Source organism: Gadus macrocephalus, chromosome 5 (genome assembly GCF_031168955.1).
Source record: "Gadus macrocephalus chromosome 5, ASM3116895v1".
Lineage (NCBI taxonomy): Eukaryota > Metazoa > Chordata > Actinopteri > Gadiformes > Gadidae > Gadus > Gadus macrocephalus.
In genome coordinates this window covers 8218788-8232110 of record NC_082386.1, presented here as the reverse complement: position 1 = coordinate 8232110, position 13323 = coordinate 8218788, and the positions used below count along the sequence as shown (strand labels likewise).

Sequence of the window (13323 nt, the reverse complement as noted above, 5' to 3'; positions counted from 1 at the left end):
CTAATTATATTTTCAGACGCAGAGGTAAGTCTTACGGAAAGATTGAAAGGCCTTTCGGAAAAACCTCAAACCCGGAATTATTTACTAAACGGTTTGCGTCTGACATGACGTTCAATACAAGCGAGAGCTCTGCCAGTGTGCACTCCCAGATAAAGGAGCAAACGGAAAAGGTAAAATGCTGCGCAGTCAGCTGGACATTTTAGTAAGACAGGAGGAAATGATGTCTGACAATATTAATGGCAGAATGTGGTACTAATTTGTGCGCATTAGTCATGGTTTTCAAAAACCGACATTAATAAAGCAAGGTATGCTCCAAATGTGGGTTCATGTTGCGATGTGATGTATTCAATTTATTTTCATGCCTTTTAATTAAATCATGTATCATAATGTAATCATGTATTCTAAAGCCGGATTAACAGAGCAGGATCCAGCTCACGTCAAACTGCGTAACAAAAAGCTTTGGTTGGAAATCAAGATGATTACCGCTGTTACTTTTCAAAGAATGTTGGCTTTAAAATTAGCTGCTCTTTTCCAAACTTTAAAGCAGAAATTACAAATAACTCACACTGTATTCGTTCCCATGGTGCCATAATCAGGATTGATTAGTCCCACAGCCGTAATTTCTCATTTAGGAAGGAATTAGCCTTGATTTATACTAGTTACACAAAACTGCAACCATATTACTTTGTTTGTTGCGACTGCTGTGTGTGGGGTGTTCAATGAAGCATGGCATACCATACATAAGCAAACCATTAGAGCGGCTCTATGTATATAATGGACAGAAACGGATGCCAAGAACCAGTACAATTCCGAAACAGGCATACATACACAGGGTAAGAAGGGTCAATGAATTTAACGCTGGATTAAGCAAAAAATACGGCGGAACATGAGAAAACACAACAAAAAACGTTTGTACATCTCTGCGGTCAGTTTCCTATGTGGTCATACACCCTTTCAGAGAAGCCTATATTGAATACTCAGTACTAATAATACTCTCCCCCGCGTTTCTTAGAGGAAAACACTGTGGTGAACTGTTTCCAGTGCTTCAAACTGTAAAACAGTACCCACACTTCACTCCAGGGATGCACTTCTCAACACACATACACACACAAACACACACACACACACACACACACACACACACACACACACACACACACACACACACACACACACACACACACACACACACACACACACACACACACACACACACACACACACACAGACAGGTCAGGATGTAGGCGTCTAGCTTGGTAGTAGATGGAGAAAGAAAAAAGTGAAGCCCACAAATCTGTCAGCCGGACATCTTTCTCTGGAAGCTTGGTCAGCTCCTTGCTCTCTCTTTCACTGTATGTCCCTTTGTGTGAGTGACAGTGCGCGTCCGTCCGTCTGTCCGTCCGTCTGTCCGTCCGTCCGTCCGTCCGTGTGTCTGTGTGCGTGCATCCATGCGTACGCGTGCGTGTGTGTAGGAACTCGGCGGTGGAGCAAGCTCAGCAGCTGCAGACAGAGGATCATCTGGAGACCCCATCACCGTTAGACATGGGATTATGAACCTCCACTCATATCATCTGTGTGGAATGCGCCTCTCCCACGCACGGACGCAGACCGCTAAGCCCCCCCCGTACCCCATGGCCGTACACACACACCACCGGGCCCTGTATTTACGAGCCGGCTCCGAGGAGGAGGCATCACTCATGCGAGCATGACATCGTTCCTTCATCCGAGCTCCAGTGGCCGGAGGTGGTCTTCAACACATGTTTGACCGTCCACGTTTTCCAAACAAATCGGTGTCGTCGTTTTTTTTTCAAGGGGCCCTCGGATGACACGCAGGCCGCCTGGTATACAACTCTAAATAAATCCCCTCGGGGGGGGGGGGGGAGATAGTGAATGATTTCTTGAGTTATAACGGATCTGACCTTTGACCTCCGGGACTCGACTGGCAGCCCGGGGCCACCAGCGGGGTGCCATCTGTCAGCGGCAGTGATTAAAGGGGTCCTTTGTCTGCTCACAGACGACAGAGGGCTCATCCTGCCCGTGGTTTTACTGTAAGCATCCTCCTCCCCCCCCCAACCCTTTGCCGCAGTTGTCAGCCAGCCCAAACACAGACTCTGGATGAGCAGTGGCGTTGTTCCGTGACCTGGTCCCGGGCCGTACAGTCCTCCGAGTCTGGGTGTGGGGGGGGTGCACGTCCGTTCCAGTGACGGAGGGCACTGGAAGGTTTCCCTCTCTCCCCCCCCCCCCTCGAGGGAACAATAAAGCATCACATAATACCGGCGTCTGCCCGTCACGGTCGCCGTGGAAACGGCGAAACGGTTTGGTGGCAAGGAGCCCTGGGCCGCCGTGGCTGTAACATTATGACCGCAGTGGTTCTGCGACTGGGGGGGGGGGGTCTGGGGGGCCGCCAGAGGCTGGGGGCGCTGCGGTGGGTGCGGGGGCCCACAGTTCCGGGAACCAATGCGGCCGGCCTCACTGTAGAGCCGGGATTGGTCAGGGGTGCCTCCGGGAGGACAGGGAGAGGCGAAGCATGGAAAGGTCTCCGCTTCTGGTTTCCCCTCCCGGCAGCTGGCCACTCAATTAGTGGGCAGTCGATTCAGTGGGACTTCTCAGATGAACTTTGGTCGTTTTTGGACTCTAGTTTGGGACGTGGGAGTTGTGTAAGGCACATTGTTTATTTTGTTCGATACATTTCTCAAACAATGTTTGAGGGACAAAAGAGGAAATGCGCCATTCATCAATGAGTTGGAGTGATTCTTAAGAGTAGTTGTTAATGAGGAATGAAAGGATTAATTAATGATCAAATTACTATGACGTTGGAATATAATAAGTGTTAAATCAAGAGTTTCCAGTATCTGCCTGATCTGAAAACTGTAGCCTCTATGTGATTGCAGTCTGGAGAGCCCCCTGACAACAGATTTTCTCTCTGCAGAATGAATTACCACGTCAGTACATTCAAGGAAGTGAGCAGAAGCCTGACACATGCTTAAACATGAGCTGTCACCACTACAACCCCCCCCCCCCCCCCCTACACCCCCCCCCCCCCCCTCTACACCCCCCCCCCCCCACACACACACACGCCCCCTCCTGTTCCGGCCCGGCAGGGCTTCCCCCTCGCACATTCTCAGACGGCCCTCAGAGAGTCTCCGCAGGGAGCTGAGTCACGGAGGGTCTCAGCGTTCCGACTCCCACCCCACCCTGGGGTCTGCAAGGTCACCACCGCCTGCTGCAGTGAGCTGTTTGATGGGGAGACAGTCATCTCTCACCGGACCCCGCCATATGCGTGTGTGCGTGTGTGTGTGCATGTATGTGTGGGGCTGTGTGTGTGTGTGTGAGCGTGTATGTGTAAGTGCGGTGTGTGTGTGTGTGTGGTTGTGTGTTTGTGTGTGTGTGCGTGGGTGTGTATATCTTTGTCTGTGTATGTGTGTGTGTGAGTTTGTCTTCGTGTGCATGCGTGTGTAAGTGTTTGTGTGTGTGTGTGTGTGTGTATGTGCGTGTGTGTGTGCTTGTGTCTATGTGTGGTGTTTGCTAACTTCCTTCTAAAAGTGCTCCCAGGGGTCGAGGGTCGTTGGATCTGATTTGAGTCATCGCTCGGCGTGCGGTCGACTCACCCCCCCCCCCCTCACTCCCCGTCCCCTCCCCCGCGGTCCTATCAGCCATGGTTTCACTCTAAAGTAAACTCCCAGTGTTACACACGTTTACAAGTGTAATCTGAGAAAACCCTTGGTAGACAACAAATACACACAGTCATTTGACCTCTGACCTTTCGATTTCTTTGTGTAGGTTTCCAGAAGCATACAAAAAACATCCGTTATGATGTTTTTGTCTCATTCAGACCCTCTCTGTAGGATTTGTACACATACACACACACACACGCACACACAACATTTTGAACTCACGGCCGTCTGTTTGTCTCTGTTTATCTTTGTTTAGAGAACCAGCCTGGATGTCACAGAGACAAAACCGCAGAGGGGTGAACCACGGCAGAGTGAATCCTCTTGACGATTATGTTTCATGATCTTATCTGAAACAGTGGACTACTGTTTACGGTATAAATACCCATCCCACAGACAGACAGGGCTTGCATATGACTGCCTGCAAAGTTATTCCATGGAAACCTCTCTATGGTGTCTTTTATTTTCCCTTAACCAAGATGATGTCACACATGGTGATTTTCCAAAATGCTGACGATACAATAAGACATTCATCAAATGCCAACTGGATGATGCTGAATTTCAAATTTGCCCCCTCAGACTTACCACCTTCTTCATAATATATCCTTGTAATTTGTTCATGAGTAGTAACTTGGTTGGGATGCAATGGGTGGTATTTTGCCTGTCAGGCAGCGTTCGGAAAAGAGCTGAACATTTGTGCTGTCATTGGACTGAACTGTGGTTAGTGTACAACACTGGAAACCATAGGCAGAATTTGCAATTCACACAGGAAAAATATAGAGAGGCTTCAGTCCAATAGCAAGCCAGAAAAAAATACCACATTTGCCTTTTAAACAACTCCCTTTAGAACAAAGTGTTTTGGTGATCTTTAAGCTAAACTATTCCTGGTATTGGAAGCTCTGTTCCAAGGATGGGGTACATTGTCATCCTGCTGTGCCACAGCAGCAACACAACCACAAACGGAGAACTGACACCGGGCCTGTGTCAAGCAACGGTGACTCGACATGGCTAGATGTTCTGCCATATAAGTCCCTCCTCTGTTGGTAGAAGTATAGTACGCTTATCCGGCCATGATAGGGGGTTTAACCATTTTACAAGCCGATTGCCAAAAGTGATAACGACACAAATACACATCCACCAAGTTATGTTTATCTTTGAGACATTGCAATGTTAGCCTGGAAACCAGACGAATCACGCAACCTCATGTTTAATTTGCTCTGCAAATAAGGTCTGGGTCCACTCCCATGCAAATATAATTCTGCCCGTTACGGCTGACGACCATTCTTCTGATATGAGGCGGGATAAATACAATGACGGCGCCGAGGAGCGCCGTAGAGGCCTTTTCAACGACAACAAAGGTGGCTGCTGATGTAGAACGTTGCAATATCATCCCACGCAGACACAAATGGGCGTTCTCGTGTGGTGAGAGTTCCCGTTTACGCAGACTGGAACACCCCCTTCTTATTATTCGTCGCCTTTCTCGCTGAACTGTATTAAAATGTCAAAGTGTACTACTCCGAAACCATGTAAATAGTGTTGTAAATAAACTTCCAAAGCTTTTCAAATCTTATTTGGAAAATAACTTCACATGGTGTGTCTTTTCATAATTTATTCGTTACCAGCATTCGTAGTGTTGATCAGCAGTGAAATAGTCTGCTATAAGACGTTGACGTCGCTTAGCAACCGAAGACGCTGGGGTTGACAAGTTACCGGACTACTACCCATGCAAGTGAACGGAGCGTTCCATGGCATTGAGAAGACCAGTGTAATAAAGGCCTATAAAATGTATGTTTATGGCATAGATTTCTCCTCAGATTAGGCCAATAAAGCAATAATAACAAAAACAAAAAAGACACAAACGCTCGATCAAAGGCCCGACCCGACCCGGGTCGGGTCAATCAAAACCCTCATTGTTTAACATGAATTCGCTAAACAAATAACCACTGTAGCATATTTAAACACAATTAAAATTGTGCAGAGAATTATTTCCATTGGTCATTCTCAGTGGCGGCTGGCGATCAAACATGTTGGTGGGGCACAGTAACAGACAGGGGGTCTGAGGTTCATTTAATAGATTTGATTTCCTGTATTCTGGTGCATTTTGGGGATGGCCACTACCTATATACCTACTTTTCATTCAGATTCATAGCCTACATACTGACTTGCAGGGCCTGGACAAGCTTACACTGCATATACAGACATACTTCATGGCCATTCCACCAGCCATTGCTATTTGACCCATTGTTGTTATTCTGATATTGAGACAAATCATGATCACTGTCCTATAGCGTCCATTTTTTGTGAGTCTCAATGTCTACTTCAAATGCAGTTAGAAATATGGGACAGTTGCTTCATTTTGTTTATGCTACAGGCCGAAAGACTAAATTAATATGTAACTTACTTGCTCCTTTTAAGTATAACATTGCTTGGGGAGTCCAATTCCTCCACTGAAAAGGGTGGAAAGTGCTTACAACTCTCTGCTAGTTAGCGATCTATGACACTGTTGTTTTTTATTGGTCGTCATGAAAAATACAAAAGGGGTAACACTGTCGATATTTATCAAATAAAACATAGGGGGTAACACTGTTGTTTTTCTTTGGTCGTCATGAAAAAAAACACAAGGTGTAACACCGTCGTTTTAATCAAATTAAACATGAGGGGCAACACTGTCGTTTTTATCATATGAAACATAAGGGGTAACACTGTCGTTTTTTATCGGTCGTCATGAAAAAAGCAAAAGGGGTAACACTGTCGTTTTTATCAAATGAAACATGAGGGGTGACACTGTCATTTTTCTTTGGTCGTCAAGAAAAAAAACATAAGGGGTAACACTGTTGTTTTTGATTGGTCGTCATGAAGAAAAACATAAGGGGTAACACTGTTGTTTTTGATTGGTCGTCATGAAGAAAAACATAAGGGGTAACACTGTTGTTTTTCTTTGGTCGTCATGAAAAAAAACACAAGGTGTAACACCGTCGTTTTAATCAAATTAAACATGAGGGGTAACACTGTCGTTTTTATCAAATGAAACGTAAAGGGTAACACTGTCGTTTTTTATCTGTCGTCATGAAAAATCCATAAGGGGCAACACTGTCGAATTGTATCGAATAAAACATAGGGAGTAACACTGTCGTTTTTATCAAATGAAACATGAGGGGTGACACTGTCGTTTTTTATCGGTCGTCATGAAAAAAAACATAAGGGGTTACACTGTTGTTTTTTATCAGTCGTCGTGAAAAAAAACATAAGGGGTAACGCTGTTGTTTTGTATTGGTCGTCATGAAAAAAAACACAAGGGGTAACACTGTCGTTTTTTATCGGTCGTCATGAAAAAAAACATAAGTGGTCACACTGTTGTCTTTGTCAAATAAAATATAAGGGGTAACACTGTCGTGTTTATCAAATGAAACATACGGGGTGACACTGTTGTTTTTTATTGGTCGTCATGAAAAAAAACATAGGGGGTATCACTGTTGTTTTTTATTGGTCGTCATGAAAAAAAAATAAGGGGTAACACTGTCGTTTTTTATCGGTCGTCATGAAAAAAAACATAAGTGGTCACACTGTTGTCTTTGTCAAATAAAATATAAGGGGTAACACTGTTGACTTTGTCAAATAAAATATAAGGGGTAACACTGTTGCCTTTGTCAAATAAAATATAAGGGGTAACACTGTTTTTTTTTCTATCAGTCATCATGGAAAAAAAACATAAGGGGTAACACTGTCGTTTTTATCAAATGAAACGTAAAGGGTAACAATGTATAGAATAGAATAGAAACACACACACGCACACACACACACACACACACGCACACGCGCACACACGTCAAGAAAAAAAACATAAGGGGCAACACTGTCGTTTATTATTGGTCGTCATGAAAAAATAAATAAGGGGTAACATTGTTGTTTTTTATCGGTCGTCATGAAAAAAACATAAGTGGTCACACTGTTGTCTTTGTCAAATAAAATATAAGGGGTAACACTGTCGTATTTATCAAATGAAACATACGGGGTGACACTTTTTTTTTTATTGGTCGTCATGAAAAAAAACATAGGGGGTAACACTGTGGTTTTTCTTTCGTCGTCATGAAAAAAACACAAGGGGTAACACTGTCGTTTTAATCAAATGAAACATGAGGGGTAACGCTGTCGTTTTTATCAAATGAAACATAATGGGTAACACTGTTGTTTTTTATCGGTCGTCATGAAAAAAACATAAGGGGTAACACTGTCGTTTTTATCAAATGAACCATGAGGGGTGACACTGTCATTTATCTTTGGTCGTCATGAAAAAAACCATAAGGGGTAACACTGTTGTTTTTGATTGGTCGTCATGAAAATAAACTCAAGGGGTAACACTGTCGTTTTTTATCGGTCGTCATGAAAAAAAACCTAAGTGGTCACACTGTTGTCTTTGTCAAATAAAATATAAGGGGTAACACTGTCGTGTTTATCAAATGAAACATACGGGGTGACACTGTTGTTTTTTATTGGTCGTCATGAATAAAAACATAGGGGGTATCACTGTTGTTTTTTATTGGTCGTCATGAAAAAAAAATAAGGGGTAACACTGTCGTTTTTTATCGGTCGTCATGAAAAAAAACATAAGTGGTCACACTGTTGTCTTTGTCAAATAAAATATAAGGGGTAACACTGTTGACTTTGTCAAATAAAATATAAGGGGTAACACTGTTGCCTTTGTCAAATAAAATATAAGGGGTAACACTGTTTTTTTTTCTATCAGTCATCATGGAAAAAAAACATAAGGGGTAACATTGTTGTTTTTTATCGGTCGTCATGAAAAAAACATAAGTGGTCACACTGTTGTCTTTGTCAAATAAAATATAAGGGGTAACACTGTCGTATTTATCAAATGAAACATACGGGGTGACACTTTTTTTTTTATTGGTCGTCATGAAAAAAAACATAGGGGGTAACACTGTGGTTTTTCTTTCGTCGTCATGAAAAAAACACAAGGGGTAACACTGTCGTTTTAATCAAATGAAACATGAGGGGTAACGCTGTCGTTTTTATCAAATGAAACATAATGGGTAACACTGTTGTTTTTTATCGGTCGTCATGAAAAAAACATAAGGGGTAACACTGTCGTTTTTATCAAATGAACCATGAGGGGTGACACTGTCATTTATCTTTGGTCGTCATGAAAAAAACCATAAGGGGTAACACTGTTGTATTTGAGTGGTCGTCATGAAAATAAACTCAAGGGGTAACACTGTCGTTTTTTATCGGTCGTCATGAAAAAAAACCTAAGTGGTCACACTGTTGTCTTTGTCAAATAAAATATAAGGGGTAACACTGTCGTGTTTATCAAATGAAACATACGGGGTGACACTGTTGTTTTTTATTGGTCGTCATGAAAAAAAACATAGGGGGTATCACTGTTGTTTTTTATTGGTCGTCATGAAAAAAAAATAAGGGGTAACACTGTCGTTTTTTATCGGTCGTCATGAAAAAAAACATAAGTGGTCACACTGTTGTCTTTGTCAAATAAAATATAAGGGGTAACACTGTTGACTTTGTCAAATAAAATATAAGGGGTAACACTGTTGCCTTTGTCAAATAAAATATAAGGGGTAACACTGTTTTTTTTTCTATCAGTCATCATGGAAAAAAAACATAAGGGGTAACACTGTCGTTTTTATCAAATGAAACGTAAAGGGTAACAATGTATAGAATAGAATAGAAACACACACACGCACACACACACACACACGCACACGCGCACACACGTCAAGAAAAAAAAAAAAAAGGGGTAACACTGTCGTTTATTATTGGTCGTCATGAAAAAATAAATAAGGGGTAACATTGTTGTTTTTTATCGGTCGTCATGAAAAAAACATAAGTGGTCACACTGTTGTCTTTGTCAAATAAAATATAAGGGGTAACACTGTCGTATTTATCAAATGAAACATACGGGGTGACACTTTTTTTTTTATTGGTCGTCATGAAAAAAAACATAGGGGGTAACACTGTGGTTTTTCTTTCGTCGTCATGAAAAAAACACAAGGGGTAACACTGTCGTTTTAATCAAATGAAACATGAGGGGTAACGCTGTCGTTTTTATCAAATGAAACATAATGGGTAACACTGTTGTTTTTTATCGGTCGTCATGAAAAAAACATAAGGGGTAACACTGTCGTTTTTATCAAATGAACCATGAGGGGTGACACTGTCATTTATCTTTGGTCGTCATGAAAAAAACCATAAGGGGTAACACTGTTGTATTTGAGTGGTCGTCATGAAAATAAACTCAAGGGGTAACACTGTCGTTTTTTATCGGTCGTCATGAAAAAAAACCTAAGTGGTCACACTGTTGTCTTTGTCAAATAAAATATAAGGGGTAACACTGTCGTGTTTATCAAATGAAACATACGGGGTGACACTGTTGTTTTTTATTGGTCGTCATGAAAAAAAACATAGGGGGTATCACTGTTGTTTTTTATTGGTCGTCATGAAAAAAAAATAAGGGGTAACACTGTCGTTTTTTATCGGTCGTCATGAAAAAAAACATAAGTGGTCACACTGTTGTCTTTGTCAAATAAAATATAAGGGGTAACACTGTTGACTTTGTCAAATAAAATATAAGGGGTAACACTGTTGCCTTTGTCAAATAAAATATAAGGGGTAACACTGTTTTTTTTTCTATCAGTCATCATGGAAAAAAAACATAAGGGGTAACACTGTCGTTTTTATCAAATGAAACGTAAAGGGTAACAATGTATAGAATAGAATAGAAACACACACACGCACACACACACACACACGCACACGCGCACACACGTCAAGAAAAAAAAAAAAAAGGGGTAACACTGTCGTTTATTATTGGTCGTCATGAAAAAATAAATAAGGGGTAACATTGTTGTTTTTTATCGGTCGTCATGAAAAAAACATAAGTGGTCACACTGTTGTCTTTGTCAAATAAAATATAAGGGGTAACACTGTCGTATTTATCAAATGAAACATACGGGGTGACACTTTTTTTTTTATTGGTCGTCATGAAAAAAAACATAGGGGGTAACACTGTGGTTTTTCTTTCGTCGTCATGAAAAAAACACAGGGGGTAACACTGTCGTTTTAATCAAATGAAATCATGAGGGGTAACGCTGTCGTTTTTATCAAATGAAACATAATGGGTAACACTGTTGTTTTTTATCGGTCGTCATGAAAAAAACATAAGGGGTAACACTGTCGTTTTTATCAAATGAACCATGAGGGGTGACACTGTCATTTATCTTTGGTCGTCATGAAAAAAACCATAAGGGGTAACACTGTTGTTTTTGATTGGTCGTCATGAAAATAAACTCAAGGGGTAACACTGTTGTTTTTTATTGGTCTTCATGATAAACAGCATAAAGGGTATCACTGTTGTCTTCGTCAAATAAAATATAAGTCGTTTTTTATTGGTCGTCATGAAAAAAACCATAAGGGGTAACACTGTTGTTTTTAATTGGTCGTCATGAAAAAAAACATTGGGGGTAACACTGTTGTTTTTCTTTGGTCGTCATTAAAAAAAACACAAGGGGTAACACTGTCGTTTTTTATTGGTCGTCATGAAAAAAAACATAAGGGGTAACACTGTTGTTTTTTATTGGTCGTCAAGAAAAAATAAATAAGGGGTAACTCTGTCGTTTTTTATCGGCCGTCATGAAATAAACATAAGGGGTAAATCTGTCGATATTGATCAAATAAAACATAGGGGGTAACACTGTTGTTTTTCTTTGGTCGTCATGAAAGAAAATACAAGGAGTAACACTGTCGTTTTAATCAAATAAAACATGAGGGGTAACACTGTCGTTTTTATCAAATGAAACATAAGGGGTAACACTGTCGTTTTTTATCGGCCGTCATGAAAAAAACATAAGGGGTAACACTGTCGTTTTTATCAAATGAAACATGAGGGGTGACACTGTCATTTTTCTTTGGTCGTCATGAAAAAAACCATAACGGGTAACACTGTTGTTTTTGATTGGTCGTCATGAAAAAAAACACAAGGGGTAACACTGTTGTTTTTTATTGGTCGTCATGAAGAAAAACATAAGGGGTAACACTGTCGTATTATACTGTATAGAATAGAATAGAATAGAAACACACACACGCACGCACACACACACGCACACGCACACGCACACGCACACGCACACGCACACGCACACACACACACACACACACACACACACACACACACACACACACACGCGCACACACACACCAATCAGATGGATCCGACCGGGATTTCCGTTGCGATGGGTTTCCTCCATCAGCGACTTATACAATAAACAAATTATGTAAAACAAAACCCCTCTTCCATTTTTAAATAATAGTATGCAAATATGTTGATTGGGCCTCCATCTTTGTTATACTTTTAAAATGTTCCTATATAGCCTATTCTATAGCTTACCCACTGATATTTTAAAACAGGAATGCGAAATGCGAAATGCATCATGTGTTATTTAACGGTCCCAAGTCCACACCATGGACATATTGGGCTAGCGGCCGGCTAGCCCCACCAGGAAGAAAAATAATCTCTGTTGACTTCAACAGAGAAACACTCTGAGAATGCGCATTTCAATGTTTCCAGTCCAATACACATTGCATTGGGCTGGTGGGGCTAGAGCCCCTCTTGCACCTCCAGACGAACTCAGCCTGAAGAAGCAAGCCAGGGTCGACTAAAAATTAAATAAAAGCGCCAAACTTGTTATTTTATAGTACTTTCTGGGGAGATTATTTTTAAATATATATATTAGTGCTGTCAAGTGATTAAAATATCTAATCGCGATTAATCACATTAATGCCATAGTTAACTCGCGATTAATCGCACATTTTTTTCTATGCTAAATATCCCTTGATTTCTTTGTCCCATTAATTTTTCTCATTTTAATGCTCTTATCAACATGGAGAAGTGCATCGGCTTGCCTTGTGCAAATGTTTTTTTACTGATAACAACATTGGCATATAGGCTACTGATCAAAACAGGACGATACAAAAAAAAAGCCTATAGTGCAATTAAACAAAGGGCATACAAACATACTGCCTTGAACATAGCAGTCAGGCTACTGCTTCTTTGTTTTGAGTAAAAAAAAAAAAAAATTGCAGTTTGCAATTCGTTTCATCATCACCACCCACACTTTCCCTGAGTGTGTGGTGATGGCTGATCCCAAGGCAACTGAAGGAAATCCAGACTGGTATAAAGGATACTAAACTTAAAAAGAAAAGCCAAGAATAAAAGGTTTTGCAGTAGAGCATATTGCAACCAAAGTGTATTATTATTTTGAGTTGCCTGTTCATTGAAGTTGCTGGTCAAGGGTTGTTATTGTCATTATTCATTTCTAAAAGTTCCAGTTAAGACAGTTGGTAATGTGTCGAAAAGCATTGATGGTTGTCCAAGCCCATAGTGTCAATACTTTCCACATCAGAAATTGTGTCGTAATGCCACCTGGGATCAATTGTTAAACCGTTTTTGAATGCTATGCGTAAATATGATTTTGTAAATGCATATAGATGCAGCCCATGGCAAGCTCTGACTCACCATCACTAACAGAATCCAAACACCCGAAGAATATTCCTTGAAGTTCCACAAATGAGGCTGCGTTCAAGAGAACTAAAAAAGTCTGGACCAGTATAAATAAAACTA

The 13323-nt window shown here is 41.2% G+C and overlaps 2 long non-coding RNA genes across 3 annotated transcripts; one reads left to right on the top strand and one right to left on the bottom strand.

Annotated features, from left to right (window-relative positions):
* The first annotated feature begins 4541 nt into the window (after window positions 1-4541).
* LOC132457706 (uncharacterized) lies at window positions 4542-6563 on the top strand. Of its 2 annotated transcripts, XR_009525751.1 has the most exons (3): window positions 5574-5757; window positions 5813-6211; window positions 6366-6563. It is a non-coding gene; the product is annotated as an uncharacterized LOC132457706 (long non-coding RNA). The 2 variants fall into 2 exon arrangements; XR_009525752.1 differs by lacking the exon at window positions 6366-6563 and having other exon boundaries at window positions 4542-5757; window positions 5813-6252.
* On the bottom strand, window positions 6073-8057 carry LOC132457705 (uncharacterized). The gene is made up of 2 exons (XR_009525750.1): window positions 7689-8057; window positions 6073-6171 (listed from the first exon to the last, which is right to left on the bottom strand). It is a non-coding gene; the product is annotated as an uncharacterized LOC132457705 (long non-coding RNA).
* Window positions 8058-13323: the final 5266 nt, after the last annotated feature.